Source organism: Macrotis lagotis, chromosome 1 (assembly GCF_037893015.1).
Source record: "Macrotis lagotis isolate mMagLag1 chromosome 1, bilby.v1.9.chrom.fasta, whole genome shotgun sequence".
Classification (NCBI taxonomy): domain Eukaryota; kingdom Metazoa; phylum Chordata; class Mammalia; order Peramelemorphia; family Peramelidae; genus Macrotis; species Macrotis lagotis.
This window is the reverse complement of record NC_133658.1, coordinates 729,069,441-729,092,918: the sequence shown is the minus strand read 5'-3', so window position 1 is coordinate 729,092,918 and position 23,478 is coordinate 729,069,441. Positions and strand designations below refer to the sequence as shown.

At 38.0% G+C, this 23,478-nt stretch overlaps 1 protein-coding gene and 1 long non-coding RNA gene across 5 annotated transcripts in view; one reads left to right on the top strand and one right to left on the bottom strand.

The window, feature by feature from the left end:
- Positions 1-23,478, bottom strand: part of KATNAL1 (katanin catalytic subunit A1 like 1) — a 264,986-nt gene that overhangs the window by 106,549 nt on the left and 134,959 nt on the right. The gene's annotated exons all lie outside the window — the stretch shown is intronic.
- On the top strand, positions 65-10,302 carry LOC141507936 (uncharacterized). Its single transcript, XR_012474305.1, has 3 exons — positions 65-451; positions 777-876; positions 2,854-10,302. It is a non-coding gene; the product is annotated as an uncharacterized LOC141507936 (long non-coding RNA).

Below are 23,478 nucleotides of genomic sequence, written 5' to 3'. Positions count from 1 at the left end.
GAAGACAGACGGGGGCAAAGACGGGGCTCGGGGCCCGCCTCCAGGACGGCCCCTGCAGGGCTGGGGCCGCGGGCCGGAGCCGGGGCACGCGCCTTGCTGCGGGCACAGGTGAAAACGAGCCATTAACAGGGCAAAGCGTGCAACCCCCTTGCCAGGCTCTTAATTAATTATTTCCTCATTTATCTTAGCGGGGGCGTCGCTTTGGATCGGGCCTGTTTCTGAGGAATTAGGAAGGTCAGAGGCGACTTCAAGAGCTTAAGCTGCAGGTTGGGGGCGGCCCCGGGACGCGCAGACGGCCGTGGGAAGCCCCCCCCGCCCTTGAACTTGACAGTTTCTCAGAGGGGACCGCACAGGTGGATGGAGATTGGAAATGTGAGGACCAGAAAGAAAGCAGACTGATTGGACCCATCCGTGTTATGGGGAAAATGATAGTTTTAAGAAGGTTAAAAAGGTAGGGGTTGTCTATGGCTTTCAATGTCCCTAGCCCCAACAATGAGGCTCTTATTCTGTAAAAAATTATATGATGTAGGGGCGGCTAGGTGGTGCAGTGGATGGAGCACCGGCCCCGGGGTCAGGAGTTCAAAGCCGGCCTCAGACACTTAATAATGACCTAGCCGTGTGGCCTTGGGCAAGCCACTTAACCTCATTGCCTTGCAAAAACCTAAATACATACATACATACACACACACACACACACACACACACACACACACACACACACACATATAGCAAAACATTTTCCATCCCTTTAAATTTAATCATGTTTGATTCTGTAGGTAATAGGCCACCGCTGGAGTTCGCTGAGTGGGTGTCAGAGTTGTGGTTTGGGAAGGTCGCTTTGGCAGTTGTTTGGAACTAATTGGAGGATGGACTGGGGTGAGTAGGATTTGGGGTATTGAGAACAATTAGAACAGATGAGATACAGTCTTGAACTAGGATAGTAAATAGCTATATAAGTGAAGAAAGAAGGATAAAATGGAGGAAGAAACAATGAGATGTGACAACTGATTGGATGTAAGAATAATAAGTAATATTTTATGGTTTGCACTTTACTTTCAAATATCTCATTTTATCCTCATAACACCCTTGGGAGGTCGGGGCTATTACTATTCCCATTTTTCAGATAAGAAATTGAAGCATAAAGTTTAGTGGCTTGTGTGGCATTGTACAGTCTGTCAGTATAGGAGGTGAGATTCAAATTCAGATCCTCCTAACTCCAAGTTACATGCTGTATGCACTGTGCTATCTGTATAGAAGAGTTGAGGTTACTAAGATGTCCTCAAGGTTGAAAACTTGAGTGACTAGAAGAGGGATAGGATTAAAGGAAGGGGAGACGATAAGTTCTGTTTTAGATACCTATGGAAAATCCAGTTCCAAATATTATAAAGACAATTGCTGAAGCTGGACTGGAGAGAGAAAATCCTGCCCTTTGTATCCACGGCTATGCCTGGTTTCACTCCCAGGGAACAAGATGCTCTTCCCAGAAAAAGCTCTTCACTTCTCATCTCATTATCAGACTGCTAATTGAGCTTTAATTGTACCACCTCCCTCAGACTCCTCTAGTAGGAACTTAGAGAGCTTCTCCCAAAGCCTTTCTTTATAGAGGGAAGGAGCTGGACTCAGCTCACTCCACTTTTCATCTGCCTCTCTGCCTGGTTTCAACTCCACCAAACAAGATATCCTCTGTTATCTTAAACACATACACCCCTTACCCCCTTTTGTGATATCTTCCCTATAATTATGAGTCCTTGAGGGTGGGTACTTTGTTTTTTGTTAATTGTATTCTCAGCACTTAACATAGTTGGATTGGAGAAACTGGGGCAAAAATATGTTTGTGTATATACTCATGTTTTATACTTATTCATAAATATGCATATGTATCACATTGGGGTCTATGTATATGCAGGACTCATCTAGGGAAGATGATAATGAAACCCATGGGAGAGATATAAGTATGTAAACAGAAGAGGAACAGAGCCTTGGAATTTACTTAGTGTTAGAGGACATGATGATGATACATCAAAGGAAACTAAAAAGGTAGAAGAACCAACAGAAATCATAGTTAGGAGAGAGGATCCAAGAGGAGAGGCATGTCAGATGCCACAGGGAGGCCAAGGAGAATAAGGATTGAGAACAGGCCACGGGATCTGACAAGAGATCAGTGATAACTTTGGAGAGAGCAGTTTCAGTTGAGTTGATAGTATCTGAAACCAGATTGCTACTGGAGAAAAGGGAGGGAGAGGAAAGGAAATAAAAGACATGGGAATCAGTAGCTTTTCTAGGATTTTCTAGGTTGAAAAAGAAAAGAAATATAGGAGGATAGCTTGAAGGAATCAAGGTGGGGCTTAGTGAAGGTTTCTTTTAAGGATGATGGGCTAAGCCTGGATTTGTTTGGAAACAGCTGGGAATGAATGATTGGAGAAAAGGGAAATGATAATGAAGACAAAAGTGCTGGAAAAGACAAGGCACAAGGAGAGAGGCTGACCTTTTAAGGGAAAAGGAGTCATCCAGTCCCAAAGATTGGAGTCAATGAAGGGAGAATAGAGGTTGTGAGAGACTGTATTTTCCCCATGTATAAGATGCACCTTAATTTGGGGGCCCAAAATTTGAAGAAAAGTATTACATAAAGTTTTTGAACTCAAGTTTTATTCATCATGAAATTCTAGGACCTTCTGCTCTTCACTTTCAGGCATCTTTTGGGCAAGTCTAAGTGTGTGGGTGCAGGTTTTGTCCATTCCATTTCATGAACCTGATTGTGTACTCCCTGGAAGTAATTCACTTCTTCCTCATTAGCAAATCTTCTGGCCTCATGCTGAACCATAACCCATCTCTTCCATTCTCTCTCTAACTCAGGCCCTTTTGCTGACTTGCCTCTCATGGTCTTCTGCCCGGGAGTTTTCAGTTGGGTTTCTTCTTCCCGCAGTTTGTCTCTGATTGTTTTCTCAGCTGGAGGAGGACCGAACTGAAGTTCAGCAGCACGGTTTCCTTCACTTTTGCAAACTGGATCACTTTGAACTTGAATTCAGCACTGGATGAAAATCTTTTCTGAGCCATTTCTGGGCAGAATGTGGCAAGATGTAACTTAATATACCGGTAACAAATGTGAAACAATGAGTACAAAGACAACAAGGGCAAAAAAAAAGAAAAAAAATGAGAAATGCAAGTAAAGAAATCTACAATAACTGTGTAAGATGCTCCCAAATTTTTTTTAAAAAAAAAAAAGGTGCAGGGTGGCTAGGTGGCATAGTGGATAAAGCACCGGCCTTGGAGTCAGGAGTACCTTGGTTCAAATCTAGTCTCAGACATTTAATAATTACCTAGCTGTATGGCCTTGGGCAAGCTATTTAACCCCATTTGCCTTGCAAAAACCTAAAAAAAAAAAAAAAAAGTTGAAAAAAAGGTGCATCTTATACCTGGGGAAATAGTAGATATTTGATTTCATGTGGTTGAATCCAGCCTTCTGTTTTACAGATGAGATCACTGGAGGCTTAGAGATGTCAGTGAGTAAAATGAAGGAGGATATCTCAACTTCCAATTACTTTCTGGAATTTGAAAAAATGAATAATGAAAGTTCAAAAGTGGGACTTTGAACTCAGATGTGCCTAGTTCTTTATCCTCAACAATGAGGTCTCTTATTCTGTAAAAAAATTATATGGCCAAATATGTGTGTGTGTGTGTGTGTGTATCAAAATGTGTAAATTATATATAACTCACAGTTGTAAGATTTATACAATACTTGGTTTATAATAACCCTGAGAAGTAAGAGGAGGGAGAATTATTGCCCTCATTCCAAAGATGAGGATAGTGAAGCTTAGAAAGCTAATTGACATCCAGAGAAAGAAATATGGGGGGTGGGGAGGGTGGAAGGAAGAAAGAAAGAAATATGAAGTCGGGGTGGCTAGGTGATGAAGTGGATAGAGCACCAACCCTGGAGTCAGGAGTACCTAAGTTCAAGTCCAGCCTCAGACACTTAATAATTACCTAGCCGTGTGGCCTTGGCCAAGCCACTTAACCCCATTGCCTTGCAAAAAAAAAAAATGGAGTAAAAATGTAGATCAAAGCATATTATTTTCACTTGTTTATTTTTTGTTTTTTCTTGTGTTTTTTTTTTGTTCTGATTCTTTCACAAAGTAACAAATGTGGAAATATGTTTAACTTGATTGCATATGTATAACATGATTGCATATGTATAATCAGATTGCTGGTTATCTTGGGGAGGGAGGAGGGAGGAAAGGAGAAAAATGTGGAACTCAAAATTATATTTTAAAAAATGAATTGTTGAAAACCATTTTGAAATTGAAAAAAAATATTATTTACAAAAGAAAATAAGTGACTCTCCCTTAGTCACACAAATATTAAGGGTCAGAGTCAGGATTCACACCCAGAGAGATCCTCAGCTCCCCATGGCCTGTGCTCACTGAACTATGCCAGTAGCCTACTGGCATTTTTCACATTATGGTTGCTCTGTAAATATTAAATTGATGAGTGTGGTCTTACCAGACTTCCTTTGTGTGGAGTAAAACTATAAAAATCATGTCCATGTACCCATAAATAATGAATTGCCCTGTTTTCTCTAAATGAGCAGGTGGCTGATAATAGTTTCTGGCTAGAATATTTGCTGCCTCCAAGGGAGAAAAGGTACTAGTCCCAAGACTGACAGTTTAGGTTTGTATTGAACAAAAAGTAATCCCAGCATACAGAAAATAAACTCCAGGGGGAGAAAAAGATATTCTTCTAAGCAGTTATGAAAACAACTGTCTTTAAAGAGGCAAGAGGTGGCCAAGGTTTAGTATGTAGTCTACATACATTGGATGCATATAAATTGTCCTCTGGCTCTATTTATTGTTTGTCCTTCATTCTCAAAAAGAATGACATCATGAGGGTGATGTCTGGCTCCTGAGACCTACTTCAGAATAACCTGTGTTTTATTATTTTCCTCACTAGTAACGATGGGTTTATCTGGTCCATTCCCACTTGCCCATCTAGTGTCCCTTGTGACCATTAGTGCTTTCTTCCAATACAGTTGGTCAACTTTTAGTGGAGTCTGTGGCCATAAAAACTGCTTCAAAGTCTCACAGCATCATCACTCCTTGGTTGATTAAGCCTGAACCTTGGCACAATTGCTGTGTGAGATAGAATATACAAGAACAGATAACCACAGTACAGTAAATTAGCTGGAAGGATAGTCACAGGAAAAGAAACTAGATAAACTGCTGCAGTGATGAAGCAAAGCAGGTAAACAGCTGGAAAAGAACTGCAGCTGAGAAGCACACTCTGGCTTGGGTTTTCAGAGCAGTCTGTCACCTAGATAAAATGGTTGTGATAAATATCAGCAAGGGCTAAAGATGGGGTTGAAAGTCATAGCCAGCTACAGGCCATGAGCACCTTGATCACAACAGGGACACAGCACTAACATGCTGTGGATCATCAACCCAATGACCTTTCTCTCAGACTACAATCTTTACATACTTGATCTTATTGAGTCACTCTTGAAATGCTCCTGACTTGACTTCCATAAAATTGTACTCTCCTAATTCTCGTCCTACCCCTTTGACCATCCCTTCTCTATTTCCTTTGCTAACTCATCTTCCTACTCTCCCAACAACTTTTACAGCCCACTGTTCACCTCTGTACTCCTTAGCAGAGGGTGTGGGTATAAGTTGGTTATGATATAGTATTAAAAAAGACATTTTTTTAAAAAAGGATAAGGGAGAAGGGGAGGCAAAAGAAGGTAAATCACCTCACATGAAGAGGCAAAAATTATAGCAGGAAAAAAGAGAGAGGGTGGGAGTATTGATTGAATTTTACTCTCAACAAACTGGACTCAAAAAAGGAATAGCATCCACTCCCAACTGGGTTTAGAAATTAATAGAAGGGGAAAGGGGAAAGAATTAGGGGGAGACTGATGGAAAGGAGGGCAGACTGAAGGAGGTGGTGGGCAAAAGCAAAATACTGGTGAGGGAGGGATAGGGTGAAAGGGGAGAAAAGTTCAAACCTTCAACTATCACCTCTGTGAATGATGTGCAAATCTACAGCTCAGAAAAGCTTTCAGTGGTCTTACAGCTAGTAAATATCAGATGTGATATTTGAACCCATCTTCATAGCTAAATCGAACACACCATCCACAATACCTGATATCTCTGAATGACCAGAAGACACTTCCAGTTCTTTCTGTCTCAGAAAATTCATCTCTTCCATGAAGATGAAACTTTAGCCTCATCTTCTACACCAAAACTTCTTTAACTGCCTTTTGTGAAAGGACTGTGGGCTTCTTCCTAGAGGTTTTATCTCACTCTGAGGACCCTCTCTGAAGAGAATGAGGAATGGAATGTCTCCTTCCTTGAAACTGGAAGTCATAAGAACAAAGATCCCTCCTCTCCACAACTCCATCCCTCAGGCAGACACGGAGCAGGCATCAATCTCCACCAGCATGGAGAGTCCTGAGCAAACAGGCTTAAGCTCCGGATTACATTCATTTAAATTCTGCATATACATACATACATACATACATACATACATATATCAAGATATATACCTATATTTATGTAGAGTCTCCCCCAAAACAATGTAAATGTGTGAGCTTAGTTCTTTTTTTTTCTTTGCCCAAGACCTACCACAGTACCTGGTAGATAAGGTACCCTTCACACTCTCATTGATTGATTAATTGATCCAGTCCATCTTTTCTATTTCCACTATGATCACCTTAGCCCTAGGATACAGAGCAGGTGCTGGCCTGTCCTGGTAAAGGAAATTACCTCACCAAGTGTTTCCAATACTGATGAAATTGTGATGTCATCACAGTCAAAATCAAGTCAAAAAACAAAAACACCATCACCAAAACACTCTCGCTCAGTCATCCTGGGTAGCACACCTACTCCCTAATCTTCAGTTTTTCTCCAGCAAATGGATCTCCTGCAACAAATACCACTTTTGAATCACCATTGCTCAGAAAATAAAATCTAAATTATACATTCTCATATGAAAGCCCTTCCCAGACTGTCTCCCACGTTTCTGGCCTTCTTTTACTGTCTCACAAAGACCAGCCAAACTTGTCACCAAAAATGCCTGCTTTCTAGAAAGCACAGAAAGTACTAGAAAGAGCCTTGCAGTAGAGGACCTAGATAGGAATTCTAATGGCCACTTGGTAGCTGGATGATCCTAAATAGATTATTTCAGGTGCTTGAATTCCAGTTTCCTCATCTGTACAGTGCCTACATAATAAACAGTATGTGAACAGTCAACCTGACTGGTGAATTTTAAAGTTCAAATAAGATATTACATATGAAATCAACTTGTGACAATTAAAATATAAGCAAAATTAACCAGTTTTCATCTACAAGGAAACATGAAGCATGTTTACAAGACATATTTACACTATGAAAGATAGTCTGAAAGAGTGGTATAAACAGGTCAGGTCTGCTGGCTGGGAACTTGGGCAGAATTAACCATTCCAATGGGTCCTAGATGAAATGGGACATGCCATCCAATAAAGTCTTGCGATGTTTTGTTTTTTTTTAATAAGATTCTTATCTGGGTCAACCCATTCAGTTTTCAGTTTGTAGGGTAAAGAAGATATTACTCTTTATAGTATCCAAACCCTACACATTTTTCAAGGGCCAAATGAATCCCACCTTCTTCAGGTATCTACCAGATTAATTCAGCCCAAAGTATTCTCACCTTCCTCTTAATAGAATTTATTTCCTTACATTTCGCTTAGCAATTAAACTTATTTTGTCTCATCATACCTCTTGTTTTGTTGTCTGTTTTGTTAGCTGTTGCATTGCTATTTAATTTTTCATGTATGGGGTCTTATCTACCTAGTAAATCTTTGAGATAAGGATCTGGTTCCTAATGTCCTTTGTTCTTCTGTAACATCCCTCACATACTGCATTATATAATGTAGGCAATAAAATATATGTTGATAAACATTTTTCAGTGCTAGATATCAATCTAGGGATTTATTATTGTCTCTGAATCCTGTGATGAAATAGAGACAGACCATCCAGGTTAGGCAGATTATGGGTACTCTCAGTCCTAGTTAACCATTATTTTGTTGCTATGAACAAAATATGATAAAACAGTAGCACTGGGGTGCCAACGTGCACAGCCATCCTTTGAAGATAACCATGACATGTGCATTATAAGCAGAAATGTTTCCTTGAGAGTTAAGACCATTTAATGCTCTTTGAAAAATGACTTCTAAATATAGTAACTCTTCTGATAGTAGACATGCTCTTAAAAAGTATGAATTTTTATATATCAATTCACAATTGGAATAAAGTAAGAGAGCTGGTATTTAAAGGAAATAAATGAAGTGATACTTTGAAAAGTAGTCATCCTCTTATCTGCTTTGACGATAGGAATAAAATGAATAAGAGCATTAGATCTAATTTACTATAAAGCAAACCCTTTGTAAACATTTGTATAACTCAAATATTAATTCACTTCATCAGATAATTGGGCACTTACAATATATAGCAATATGCTATATGAAAAAATGAATGTAGGTAGAGATCAGAGGTAGAGGGCCTAGATGACTTAATTTGGTAAGTGAGCATTCACGGAATTTTTTTAGTGGAGAAAAAACTAAGCAGTCATCCTTATACTCCTAAACTACTAGATGCTGCTGGAAAAATCTTTAGAATATGATGACTGACTCCATTTATACATTGATGTTATCTAATCTTAGCTAGACCTTCATTGCTACACAATTATTCTTTGATTCTTCCTTTGTTAACTCTTGAACATATTCCCATGTTCCAGACATTCTTCTGTTTCCTCAAGTAGTCAATACCACTTCAATCCTGATGTCTCTCAAATGATGATCTTGCTTCCTACTTTGCTGAGAAAATCAAGAGAGATTCATTTAAGTGCCCCTTCTCTCCTACTTCTTACCTCAAAATGATTCTACATCTCGACATGTTCTTTCTTTCATTCTTGCCAAGGTTACTTTTTCTATTTGTATCCTTGATCCAACCCTCTCCCAACTTCTCCAGCACCTTGCTGCTTTAGTCTGTTTCTCTCTCTGCCTCTCCATAGGTTTCTCTCACTCCCACCTTCTTACATTCATTTACTCCTTATCTACTGGCTCCTTCCTTGTTTATAAAAATGTGCTCAGATCTACTTTCTCCTTTAAAAAGAAACCTAATGCTTGACCCTACTATCTCCTCAAGCTGTCACCCCATATCTCTTCCCCATCATTGCCAAAGTCTAGTAGTCAACACTCAACACTTCACCTTCCACAATACTTTCATCTTTTCAATTCCTTGCCAATTTCTTTTTTACATCATCTGAAGAATAATAGATTCAGTTCCAGCTCATTAATTCAACTGTGTTTCTCTGTTTCAAGCCCCCTTCTTGTAAATAATATATTGTTCAATTCTGATTTCTGATCCACTCTGCTATCTGCTTCTGTATAATGGGTGAGTTCATTCCTTCCACATTCACAATTATGCTTATTAATTGACTTATTCTCCATCCTATTTTTTTTTTGTTTTTTTGCAAGGCAATGTGGTTAAATGATTTGCCCAAGGTCACACAGCTAGGTAATTATTAAGTGGCTGAGTCTCGATTTGAACTCAGGTCCTCCTGATTCCAGGACAGTGCTCTATTCACTATACTACCTAGCTGCCCCTTCATCCTATTTTCTTCTATTTATCCTTCTCTCTCTCTCCTTATCCTGGCTCTCCTTTGAAATCTATTTTTGCTTCTGACCACTGTCTTTGTTTTCTCTCTATCCTCTTTTCCTCCTATTTTCTTATTGAATAAGATAAATTTCTATACCCAATTGAATCTGTTTGTGTGTTTGTGTGTGTGTGTAATTCTTGAAGTATCTCAATCACACTATTGTTCTATTAGAAACCAGGAGGGACAGGAATTCAGGGAAGCCTGGAGGGATTCGAATGAACTGATATGGAGTGAGATGAGCAGAACCAGAAAAACATTGTACACCCTAACAATAACATGGGGGCGATGATTAACCTTGATGGACTTGCTCATTCCATCAGTGCAACAATCGGACAATGTGGGGCTCTCTGCAATGGAGAATACCATCTGTATCCAGAGAAAGAACTGTGGAGTTTGAACAAAGACCAAGGACTATTCCCTTAAATTTAGAAAAAAAAACTGCTATCTTATTGTCTGATCCTGTTATCTCTTATACTTTATGTTTCTTCTTTAAGGTTATGATTTCTCTCTCATCACACTCAATTTGGACCAATGTATAACATGGAAACAATGTAAAGACTGACAAATTACTTTCTGTGGGGGGTGAAGGGAGGGAAGTAAGCTGGGGAAAAATTGTAAAACTCAAAATAAATAAAATCTTTAATTAAAATAAAATAAAACAAATAGCAAGTAGTGCATTCTCATTTAACAAAAAAATTATTTTAATCTACTTTCCACATCAGTTGTTTTTTCAATGAGATATTTCATATTTTCTTCTATTTTTCTTTGGACTTAGTTTTATTATTTATATCTAATCTTGGAGTCATTAGCTTCCACTTGCCAAAAATTCTAATTTTTCAGAAATTATTTTTTCAATCAATTTTTGCACCTTTCTTTTTGCTCAATTCTGGTTTTGTTTTTGTTCTTGTTTTTTGCAAGGCAATGGGGTTAAGTGACTTGCAGCAATAAGTAGGGAAATTTGGAGAGGGGCAAGAATTCAAAGGAATGATAATGAGTTCAGTTTTGAATGTGTTGTCTTCAAGAAGCCAGGTAATAAGTATCTGAGGTCACATTCATCGAACTCAGGTCTTCCTGACTCCAGGGCCAGTGGTTTATCCATTGTACCACCTAGCCACCCCCTTAATTCTGTTTTTTTTTTAAGTTGTTTTCTTAAAGGGATTTTTGTTAATGTCTATTTTATAAAGCTGCTAATTGTTTTTTTCATAATTTGCTTCCTCTCATTTCTTTACCTAATTTTTTTGTTCTACCAGTCATTTTGGAGAACACTCTTATTTGATTTTTAAAATAATTTTTTAACTTTTCCAGGAATTCTTGTTGGGATTGTGTCCAATTCACTTTTTTCTTTAAGACTTTTGCTTGTAGCTGTTTTGACTTCATTTTCTTCTTGATCTTTCCTGTCACCATAGTAACTTTTTATGGTTCTTTTCTTGTTGTTGCCTCATTTTTCTACCTATTTCTTGATTTTGAACTTTAAATTGGGGGGGGGGGTCAGTGTGGAAGGTAGGCACTGTTCCAAGCATTCAGCTTTATTGTACTGCTGTTTTCCAGAGCTAATTCTAGAAATTTGGAAATTTTTAGTGCTTCCAAGGTGTTGTGATCCCAGGAAAAGGTGATATCACTGTTCTGTTATTGCTCTGGTCCTTATCCAGGAAGAATCCTTGATCCCTAGAGTTTGCTGTTGATTTTGCTATGAATGGGCTTTGCTCTCTTGGAACTAGAATCAAAACCATTCCTCAAGGTCTCTGCTTCCTCTTAACTGAAAGCATTCTCTGCCTTTGAACTGTGACCCAGACATGGGAATAGACAATGAAGTTAATAGCTTCCAGTGCTGCTGTGCCCAGTGTTAGTACAAGGTTCCCTGTAATATCTTTTTTTAAATTTATTTTTATTAAAGGTATTATTTGAGTTTTACAATTTCCCCCCCCCAATCTTGCTTCCCTCCCCCCCCCCCCCACGGAAAGCACTCTGTCAGTCTTTACTTTGTTTCCATGTTGTACATTGGTCCAAATTGGGTGTGATGAGAGAGAAATCATATCCTTAAAGAAGAGAAGTATAAGAGGTAACAAGATCAGACAATAAGATATCTGTTTTTTTTTCTAAATTAAAGGGAATAGTCCTTGCACTTTGTTCAAACTCCACAGCTCCTTATCTGGATACAGATGTCACTCTCCTTTGCAGACAGCCCAAAATTGTTCTCTATTGTTGCACTGATGGAATGAGCAGTCCTTCACGGTTGATCATCACTCCCATGTTGCTGTTAGGGTGTACAGTGTTTTTCTGGTTCTGCTCATCTCACTCAGCATCAGTTCATGCAAATCCCTCCAGGCTTCCCTGAAATCCCATCCCTCCTGGTTTCTAATAGAACAATAGTGTTCCATGACATATATATACCACAGTTTGCTAAGCCATTCCCCAATTGAAGGACATTTACTTGATTTCCAATTCTTTGCCACCACAAACAGGACTGCTATATTTTTGTACAAGTAATGTTTTTACCCTTTTTCCTCATCTCTTCAGGTTGTGGCCAGACTCTTTGGGTTTATCAAACAGCAGATTACTATAATCATCTCCTGCTTCTACACCTAGTCTATTCCACTGGTCCACCACTCTATTTCTTAGCCAATACCAAACAGTTTTGATGACTGATGCTTTATAATATAATTTTAGATCAGGTAGGGCTAAGCCACCTTCTTTTATACTTCTCTTCATTAAGCTTCTGGCAATTCTTGACTTTTTATTTCTCCATATGAATTTACTTACAATTTTTTCTAATTCATTAAAGTAATTTTTTGGAATGATTAGTAGGGCACCAAACAGCTAGTTTAGTTTTGGTAGAATTGTCATTTTTATTATATTAGCTCTACCTATCCATGAGCAGTTGATATTTGCCCAGTCATTTAAATCTGATTTAATTTGGGTGAGAAGTGTTTTATATTTGTTTTCAAAAAGATTCTGAATCTGTCTTGGCAAATAGACTCCCAAGTATTTTACACTGTCTGAGTTTACTTTGAATGGGATTTCTCTTTCTAGCTCTTCCTGCTGTTTCTTGCTAGACATATATAGAAAAGTTGAGGATTTATGAGGGTTTATTTTATAACCTGCAACTTTGCTAAAATTGCTAATTGTTTCCAGTAGTTTTTTGGATGATTTCTTGGGATTCTCTAGTAGACCATCATGTCATCTGCAAAGAGTGAGAGTTTTGTCTCTTCCTTCCCAATTCTAATTCTTTCAATTTCTTTTTCTTCTCTAATTGCTAATGCTAACATTTCTAATGCAATATTGAATAGTAGTGGTGATAATGGGCACCCTTGTTTCACCCCTGATCTTATTGGGAATGCCTCTAGCTTCTCCCCATTGAATATAATGCTTATTGATGGTTTCAAATAGATACTGCTAATTATTTTAAGGAACAGTCCATTTATTCCTACACTCTCTAGTGTTTTTAGTAGGAATGGATGCTGTATTTTCTCAAAAGCTTTTTCAGCATCTATTGATATGATCATAAGGTTTCTGATAGGTTTGTTGTTGATATAATTGAGTATACTAACAGTTTTCCTAATATTGAACCAACCCTGCATTCCTGGAATAAATTCTACTTGATCATAATGTATTATCCTAATGATGACTTGTTGTAATCGTTTTGCTAAGATTTTATTTAGGATTTTTGCATGTATATTCATCAGGGAAATAGGTCTATAATTTTCTTTCTCTGTTTTAACTCTTCCTGGTTTAGGTAACAGTACCATATTGGTTTCATAGAAAGAGTTAGGCAGAGTTCCATCTTTCCCTATTTTTCCAAAGAGTTTATATAGGATTGGAACCACTTGTTCCTTAAATGTTTGGTAGAATTCACTTGTAAATCCATCAGGCCCTGGAGATTGTTTTTTAGGGAGTTCAATAATGGCTTGTTGAATTTCTTTTTCTGAGATAGGGGTGTTTAGGTATTTAATCTCTTCTTCATTTAACCTGGGCAACTTATATTTTTGTAAATATCCATTTCACTTAGATTATCAAATTTATTGGCATAGAGTTGGGCAAAATAATTTTGAATTATTACTTTACTTTCCTCCTCATTGGTGGTAAGTTCACCTTTTTCATTTATGATACTAGCAATTTGGTTTTCTTCCTTTTTTTTTAATCAAATTGACCAGAGGTTTATCAATTTTATTGGTTTTTTCATAATACCAACTTTTGGTTTTATTTATTAATTCAATAGGTTTTTTGCTTTCAATTTTATTAATTTCTCCTTTAATTTTTAGAATTTCTAATTTAGTATTTAATTGGGGATTTTTGATTTGTTCTTTCTCTAATTTTTTTAGTTGCATGTTTAGTTCATTGATTTCCTCTTTCTCCAATTTATTCATGTAAGCATTTAGAGCTATAATATATCCCCTGAGAGTCGCTTTTAATGAATCCCATAGGTTTTGGTATGCTGTTCCATTATTATCATTATCTAGGATAAAATAGTTAATTCTTTCTATAATTTGTTTTTTGGTCCACTCATTTTTTAAAATGAGGTTATTCAGTTTCCAATTTGTTCTGGGTGTATATCTCCTTGGCCCAATATTGCATATGACTTTTATTGCATTGTGATCTGAGAAAGATGTATTCACTATTTCTGCCTTTCTGCAGTTGATCATTAGGTTTTTATGCCCTAGTATATGGTCAATTTTCGTATAAGTTCCATGTACTGCAGAGAAAAAGGTATATTCCTTTTTATCCCCATTCAGTTTCCTCCATAAGTCTACCATATCTAATTTTTCTAACAATCTATTTACTTCCTTAACTTCTTTCTTGTTTATTTTATGATTCGATTTATCTAGATCTGATAGTGGAAGGTTGAGGTCTCCCACTAGTAGAGTTTTGCTATCTATGTCTTCCTGTAGTTCTTTCAGCTTCTCCTCTAAGAATTTGGGTGCTGTTCCACTGGGTGCATATATATTCAATATTGAAATGACTTTATTGTCTATGGTACCTTTTAGGAGGATAAAGTTTCCTTCCTTATCTCTTTTAACACTATTTTTGCTGCTGCTTTGTCTGAGATAAGGATTGCTACCCCTGCTTTTTTTACTTCAGCTGAAGCAAAATATATTTTGCTCCAATCTTTTACCTTTACTCTATATGTATCTCTCTGCTTCAAACGAGTTTCTTGTAAGCAGCATATTATAGGATTCTGGTTTTTAATCCACTCTGCTATTCGCTTACATTTTAAGGGAGAGTTCATCCCATTCACATTCAAGGTTATGATTACTAATTCTTTATTGCCCTCTGTGCTATCTTCCCTCCGTTTGTATTTTTCCCCCTTTCTCCCCCCTTTATCCATATTCCCCAGTATTTTGTTTCTGAATACTACCCCTTCAGTGTGTTTGCCCTCCTATAATCACACCCTCCCCGTTCTTTCCCCTTTCCCCTTTTTCCCTTTTCCCTTCCCTTCCTTTTGTTATTTCCCCTTTTTCCCCCACTCCCCTTCCCTTTCTCCGTCCCCCCTCCCCCTTTCCCCTTTTAATACTTGAAAGGTTAGATGTTTTATAAGTTAACTGAGTATGTGTAGGTTGATTTTAAGCCAATTCTGATGAGAAGAAGATTCAGGTGTTTCTCATCTGCTCCCTTCTTCCCCTCTATTACCATATTTTTTTGTACCTCTTAGTGTAATGAGATTTACCCCATTCACTCCCCTCCCTCCTCCAGTCTCTTTCCTGTCCCCCTTTTTAAGGAGGTAGTGTTTTTTAGATCATTCTATCTAAGTCTTAGAAAATTCTGAGTGTCTGTCCCTTCTAATTCAGTATATTCTATGGAATAGAGTCAAAATTTCTGAGAGTTAATAGGGTCTTTCTCCCAAGTGGGGTTAAAAACCAGTTACATCTCTTTAGATAGCAGTCTCATGGATAGGTCATGAATGTCCATCATTTCTGGCTAGGTGTATTCTCTCTGTTAGAGTTACAATTCTCAAGATTTATGAGAATCTTTTTCCCCCCATGCTGGGATATAGCCAGTTTCAACTTACTGGATTGCATTTTTTTTCCATTTACCACCACCTTTTTTTTTTTACCTTTTCATGTGTCTCTTGAACCTCCTGTTTGATGTCCAAATTTTCTGTTTAGCTCTGGTCTTTTCAACAGAAATTTTTGGAATTCTTCCATTTCGTTAAATGTCCATCTTTTCCCCTGGAAGAGAAGGCTCAGCTTTGCGGGAAAGTAGATTCTTGGCTGCATTCCAAGTTCCCTTGCTCTTTGAAATATCTCATTCCAGGCTCTTCGATCCCTTAATGTTGTTGCAGCCAGGTCCTGCATGATCCTTACTGTGGCTCCTTGATATTTAAATTGTTTCTTTCTGGCTGCTTGCAGGATTTTCTCTTTTATCTAATAGTTCTGGAGTTTGGCTTCATTTTAGGATCTTTTTCTGGTGGGGAGCGATGTACTCTTTCAATAACGACTTTGCCCTCTGATTCCATGATATCAGGGCAGTTTTCCATCACTAGATCCTGTAATATTAAGTCCAAGCTTTTTTTTCTCTTCAATGTTTTCAGGAAGTCCTATAATTTTCAGGTTTCCCCTCCTCGATCTATTCTCGAGGTCAGTGGTTTTGTTGATGAGGTATTTTACATTTGCTTCTATTTTTTCTATTTTTTGATTTTGTTTAACTGACTCTTGCTGTCTCATGGAGTCATTAGTTTCTGTAGACTCCATTCTTTTTATGGGGGAGGAGTTTTCTTCATTAACCTTTTGCAACTCCTTTTCCAGTTGGTCAATTCTACTTTTGAAAGAACTTTCCATTTGACCAATTGAGGTTTTGAGAGAATTAATTTCTTTTTGCATTTGCCCATTTGAAGATCTGAGAGATTTATTCTCATTTTGTATTTGTCCAATTGTACTTTCTAAGGTTTTGTTTTCTTGTTGCAAGGTATTAATTGTCTCTCCCAAATTTTTAAGCTCCTTCCTTGTTTCTTCAAGGAAGTCCTTCTGTGCTGAAGACCAGATTGTATTCTCCTCAGAGATTCCAGGTCTCTCTGAGTTAGGGTCTTTCCCTTCCAAGAATTTTTCTATGGATCCACCTTTCCGCTGACCCTTCTTCATTTTGCTAAGACCTGAGTTGGGGAGGGGCTGGTTCACAGGGGCTTGGGATCGCTAAAGGCTTTACTCACTGAGTGCAGTTTCTCTGGCTGGCCAGTAGGAGGTGCTGGTTGCCCTCTCTGGGGTGTCTGTGACCTTGATTGAGGCCTTCTCCCTTTGCTTGAAGGGAGGAGTTGGAGCTATTGAATTCTTTTGCCTTCACTCAATGGTGGGCTTTACCCTGGCCTGAGGTCATTCCTCAGCTGGGCTGGTTCTTCTGCTCACACACCTGGGCCTGAGGCAGAAGTAGTTTGCATTTGTTTGTTAGGGAAGGAGTCTGAGTTGTAATGGGACTCAGACCAGAGGAGCCTTGGGATGGTGTCCAAAGCCTTCCTGCTCCAGAACTCTCCCCACAGCCCTGTCTGGGATCTCCCCGGGGGACAGCTCCAACACCAGCACCTCTGCTCCCTGGCAGACTCATGCCCCCGCAGTCCAGCCCCACCTCTGATCCAGCAGGTCCAGCTCTTGGGCCCTCAGACTCCTGGTTCCAATTCAGCTGTTAATCTGGCTGATCCGGGGCTGATCCTCCCTCTGAGCCCAGACTCACCCGCCCGAATTTGGCCAAAGCTACTGCCGGACACAAATCCCGAGGTAGATGTTCTTTCTCCTGGCGTTTCTTTCTGTGTTTTGTGGGTCAGATTTCTTTTAAGAGGTTTGTTTCATGTGATAGATGGGGAAGAGATCAGGAGAGTTTAGAACTGTGTCTGTCTTCTCTCCACCATCTTGGCTGGAAGTCTCTGTAATATCTTTCTAACCAGTTACTATATCCCCTTCCCATCTCTACCTTGAGAGCTCCCCAAATTAATTCTACTTCTGTCACTACCACCCATTCCCACCACTGATGTAGCATTCACATGAGCTCCGAATCAGCCCCATCTTACAGAGCTTTCCTTTTGACTTCCTACCTTGTCTTAGGCTAGAATACCTCACCCTGACCTTTTATTGAATCTGCCACTTTAGAATTCAATTTGAGGTGTTATTTTAAAGTTGTTTGGAAGGGAATTGATAAATCTAACTCCTAATCTCACCACTGAAACTTCCCTTTAAAACATTAGTGCTAATATCGTTACTCGCAAATAACTGCTAGATCCAATGGTCTTTCAAAGATCAGAAAAAAGGTGGAAAAATTCAATCTTGGTGGGGAGTCAGGAAAAGCAGAGATATTAATTGATATTAATTGAAAAGAAGGTAATTGAACTATATTAAAAACAATTTGGAATTATACAAGAAAATTTACAAAACTGCAATCCTTTTGACCTAAAACTATTACTGTTGTATATATACACTAAGCTGTTTTTTTAACAATTTAAAAAAAATAATCTATGTGAATATTCCTAACAATATAATTTATAATAGTAGAAAAATAGAAACAAACTTCATATCCAGCAGTTCAAGAATGGCTGTCTAGACAGTGATAAATGGATTTATGGAAGTGTTACTATACCATAAGGAATACAAAAACTATGAAGAAATATTGGAAGTGATACAGAATGAGCAAAGTAAAATCAAATGAACAATATACATAATTACTATAAACAGGCAAAAGGAGATAATTTTTTATTGACTATGATTTCAATACTAGGATGAGATTCTAGTGTGGAAACTCTCTCCATAAATGCAATCAATAGCTCATCTACAATTTATATTTTTAGTGCACTGTCTGAGTCACTGAGAGATCCGGTAACTCACCTATGGTCAAACAAACAATAAGCTTTTAGTAAGCTCTTACTATGTATTAGGCATTGTGCTAACATTTGGGGGGTGGGGTTACAAAGAAAGGCAAAAAAAAGGACCTCCCCTTAAGTAGCTCTTAATCTAATGGGGGGAAGAGAAGATATAAATAATTATGTCCAAGCAAGTTGGATATACGATAAATAGAAGGATAGAGATAATCTATAGAGATAAATCAATGGAGGGAAAATACCAGAATGAAGGTTAATTAAAGAAGGTTTCCAGTAGAAGCTAGAATTTTAGTGGGGAATTGGTAAGATGATGATGCTCTCAGCAATAAGTAGGGGAATTTGGAAAGGGGCAAGAGTTCAAGGGAATGATAATGAGTTCAGTTTTGAATGTGTTGTCTTCAAGAAGCCTACTGAACATTCAGTTTAAGATTCTGAAATGCAGTTGGAGGTTAGCAGAAAAACTAGAACTGGATAAATAAATTTGAAAATCGTCAGCATAGAAATGATAATTGAATCCGTGAGAGCAGATAAGATTACTAGTAAAGTAGTATAAAAGGGTAAGAGAATGGTTCAAGATGAACCCAAATGAAGATCATGCAAAGGAGACAGAAAAGGAGTAGACAGACATATAAGTGGGAAGAGAACCAGGAGAGAGTGGTGACCTCAAAATCCAGAGAGAAGACAATATTAAGGAAAAGAAGGTGATCAGCAATGTCGAGGTGCAGAAAGGTCAAAAAAGATGAGGACTGGGGAAAAAAAGCAGTGAACTTGGGAATTAGAAATCACTGGTACCTTTAGGGAGTGAGGCTTCCATAGAATAATGAGGTCAGAAGTCAGATTGTAGAATTAAGAAAGAAGAGGAAGTGGAAGTGTCTATTGTAGACAACTGTTTCAAGGAGGTTAATGAGGAAATACAGAAAAAATATAAGGTCAAGAGTTAATGGAGATGGAAGGATCAAGTGAGGGGTTTTTTGAGGATGGAAAAGACATGAGCGTATTTGTTGGCAGTATGAAAAAAGCTAGTAAACAAGAGATTAAAATTTAGTGGGAGAGTAAAGTTGAAAAAGGAGGCGGTTGACTGAAGACATGGGATAGAATGAGATCATTAGTAAGGAAAGAGGAATTTTTGCCTTGACAAGGAAAAGAACCATCTATTTAGGACAAGACTGAAGGAGGAGAAAGTGGTAGAAGGCTTCTGAGTGATTTGAGACGAAGAGGGGAGCTTTTGATGAATGTCCTCAATTTTTTCTTTTTTTTAATTTTTACAAGGCAATGGGATTAAGGGACTTGCCCAAGGTCATACAGTCACAGAATTAAGTGTCTGAGGTAAAATTTTGAAGGTCCTCCTCATTTCAGTGCTGGTGCTGTATCCACTACACCACCTAGCTGCCCCTCAATTTTTTTTTCAGTTAAATATAAGGAAAGGATCTTAGCTGAAAAGATAGGAGTTGAAGAAGTCATAGAGGTTTGAGGGATGATGAAAAAGTTTCACAGAGATACTGTGGTAAGTGAGAAAGTGAATCAAGTTAGAGCCTTGAACATTGAGGATTCAGTTGAGATTCCATAGTACAAATTTGTAGTGGACCCATCAGAATGGGATTTTTTTTCTACCTTCAGCAGAATGTGTGTAAGAATGATGGAAACTGATGGTGGGAGTGATCCAAGGGTGAGACTTGTCAGCACATGAACAATGTGACAAGGGGCTAGAGACCCAAGAGAAGATGAGAATGTAAAGTTGAACTGTTTCACCCAAAGGCCAAGATGAAAAAGTGTGGCTAAGGCAGAACTGGGAGGGAAGAGTGGGGTAAAGGGATTAGAAAAGTACAAAAGAGTTGGGTATTAGAAGACAGAGCAAGAAGTGAAAAAACAGTAAGGTGTGATCACATTAGGGAATTTCAGAGTTTATGAACACAGAAGCAGTGCATTTGTGAATAATAGCAAGATCAAGAGTATTACCATCTTTGCATGTAGCTTGAGATGGGATGAAGGAATAAGTCATGAGAAATGAGGTTGAGGAACTCACAGGTTGGGATATTTCAGAGCATCCTGGAGGTAAGTATAAAACAGCTATTAGAATTTTAATTGGGTAGTAGGTGTGGATTTGCATGAACCTCAAAGAAGAAGCAATTACTGAGTGATGATGTAGGGGGAAAACCTGGAAGAGATAAGACAGAAGGAGGAATTTTCTAACTCTCCACCTCTGGAAGGAACAGCAACTGTTGAAAAGAATGACCAAGGAGGCTATGTCAAGAGGAGGGAATCAGGTCTCAATGACAGCCAGATGATACAAAAGCACTAGAAAAGAAAGATTTAAGAGGAATACCCTAAGTCTAGAGTTCCCAGTCCCAGTTTGTATGTCCATTTGGTCTTCCTCCAGTCCCTTCCATGGGGAAGGAACAAACCTTTGCCAAGTGTTACATTCATGGCTTCCAAGAGAAAAGTTCAGGGACTTGATTGGTAAATGCTTGTGGCATAGGGGAGTGGACTAAAATGCTGCTCCCTCAACTTGAATATAGTCATAGAATCCTCTATGGCTTTTCTGCTTCCCAGCAGAGCCTTCATCCCATACTAACTGCTCCACTTTCACTATTCCATTCTCTTGTCTCTCTTGCTCATCTCAGGCACCTGCTCCTATCAGAGGCATAGTCTCACTCTCCTATTGTCAACATGAGAAATTGCTGCCAGAACAAAGTATGATATTTCTTTCCTGATTTTTTCTCCAAATTTCTCTCTTTTTTAAAAAATCTGTGTTCCTGAAATATCCATAGCACCTGCTCCCTTTGCTGCTTTACCTAAATCATATCTGCCCCAGTTCTTCTTCACATACTCATCTTTAGAGGTTTCATGAATAAAGTTAACACAAGACACAGAGTCCTCATGAGTCAACTAGGGAATATACATAATCCATTGTAAAAGAACAAAATAAAATCATGTAAATTAATGATATGTTATTAAAATGGCTAATAATAGCCTGGAAAGTGTTAAGAAAATCTACCTCCTATCTTCTTTGCAAAAGCGGAGTACTGTGGCATGATCAATGTGGAGAATTCTTTTGACAATTTTTTTTTCTTTCTTAAATCTTTGTTAAAAGGATGAATGACAGAGTAAGGGTGGGGGAGAATATACTCAGAAATGAATTTGATGACTTTAAAAGCCTTAGAAGGTTTAATCAACACAATGGCCAGGTTTTCAGAAGGTTCATGATTAAATATGCTACCCACCTCTTGACAGAGAGATAAAGATGGACTCAGGGTACAGAATGAAGCATATATTTTTAGGGACATAGCCAATGAGGGGGATTTGTTTTTCTTGACTATGCATATTATAATTTGTTTTTCTTTCTTTTTTTCATGGTGGGAGGAGAGAAAGAGTGAGAAAAAAGTGGATTTTCAATCACTGAAAAATGAATGGGTATTTTTGGAATGAAGACTATGTAAAAACAGAAAATTTCATAAAAATACGGTTTTTAAAATATATGACTCCATTTCATTAAAGTCTATGTAACTATTGTTCAAGATTATATTCTGATATAATCTTATGTCTGTAACTAGAATTAGATATGGCCCCTGAAAAGTCAGGAACCTACAGACTTCAAGGTCTGATTAATAAGATGATAAAATTTGAAATGATCCCACAATATCTGCCTTAGCAGAAGAAGGGAGGAAGGAATCCCAGAACAGTTCTACAAAGTCAATAAAGAATCTTCAACTCATTGAGAGAAACATTTCCTCAGGATTTCATCAGGACTACTAGACTTACTTTCCTAGGAATTTTCTGCCCAGGGTATTAGGAAACAAAACAGTGAGTAGCAAAACACCAAAAATTAACTAGCAAACAAACAAATAAATGAATGAATAAGAAGAAGGGAAGGAGGGAGGGAGGGAGGGAAGGAGGAAGGAAAGAGAGAGAGAGAGAGAGAGAGAGAGAGAGAGAGAGAGAGAGAGAGAGAGAGAGAGAGAGAAGAATTTCTTTTTCCATACACTCCCTAGATTGGGCAGAAAAGAGAGAAGGGGAGACTTTGAAGAAAAAGCAATAGCCAAGAGAAACTTGGGATTGCCTAAGGTTGTGTACTACTAGGTTTTCCCTCCCTTGGTGACTTCATTTACTCCCTAGGATTTAATTATCATTGCTGTGCAGGAGATTCCCAGATCTATATATCCCACCTAATCTCTCACCAGAACTATTGTCTCTTACTACCAGCTATCTGATATTCTTGGAATCCCATTTGGGATATCAAACTTAACATTAAGTGAAACAGAAGCACCCTTTTCCTCCAAAATGTCCTATTTCTATTGAGGGTACCACTTAAGTTCATAATGAAGGCAGCAAGATGGTGCAGTGCAAAAATAACCTACAGTCAAGAAGACAAGCTAAAATTCAGCCTTAGATATTTATCGTACTTTTGACCTTAGACGAATCATTTATTCTCTGTCTACCTCAGTTTCTTCATCTATCCCTAAAATGGGAACAATAATACCTACATCGCAACATTGCTGTGAGAATCACATGTGATAATATTTATAATGTTTTGCAAGCACTATATAGAGATAATGTTTATAACATTCTAAAGCACTATATAAATGCTAGTTATTAGCATTATTGTTGTTGTTGTCAGAAAAATAAAAATAATAGAACCTATTTACCAAGGTTGTTTTGAGAATGAAATGAGATAATATTTGTAAAGAGCTTTGCAAACCTTAAAGTGCCATATAAATGTTTAATTTTTAAACAACTAAAAAACAACAAAAAAAAACCCCAGTCATTTTTATACTACAGCACCTCTTACATTAGCACTTTAAGGGAAATAAATTGTCTGCCACTTACTACTAGACGCTGCTAAAAATAGCATGCAGCTAAGTAGGTGAGCACTTGAGAAGGCAGGTAGGAGGTTTTACTCTCAACATGCAGAAACAACCTGATTTCAGACCTGTGAGTATAGGTAAAATTCTGTGACAATGAATATTGAAAGTGAAATTCCATTATAGCAATCACTGTCAAAA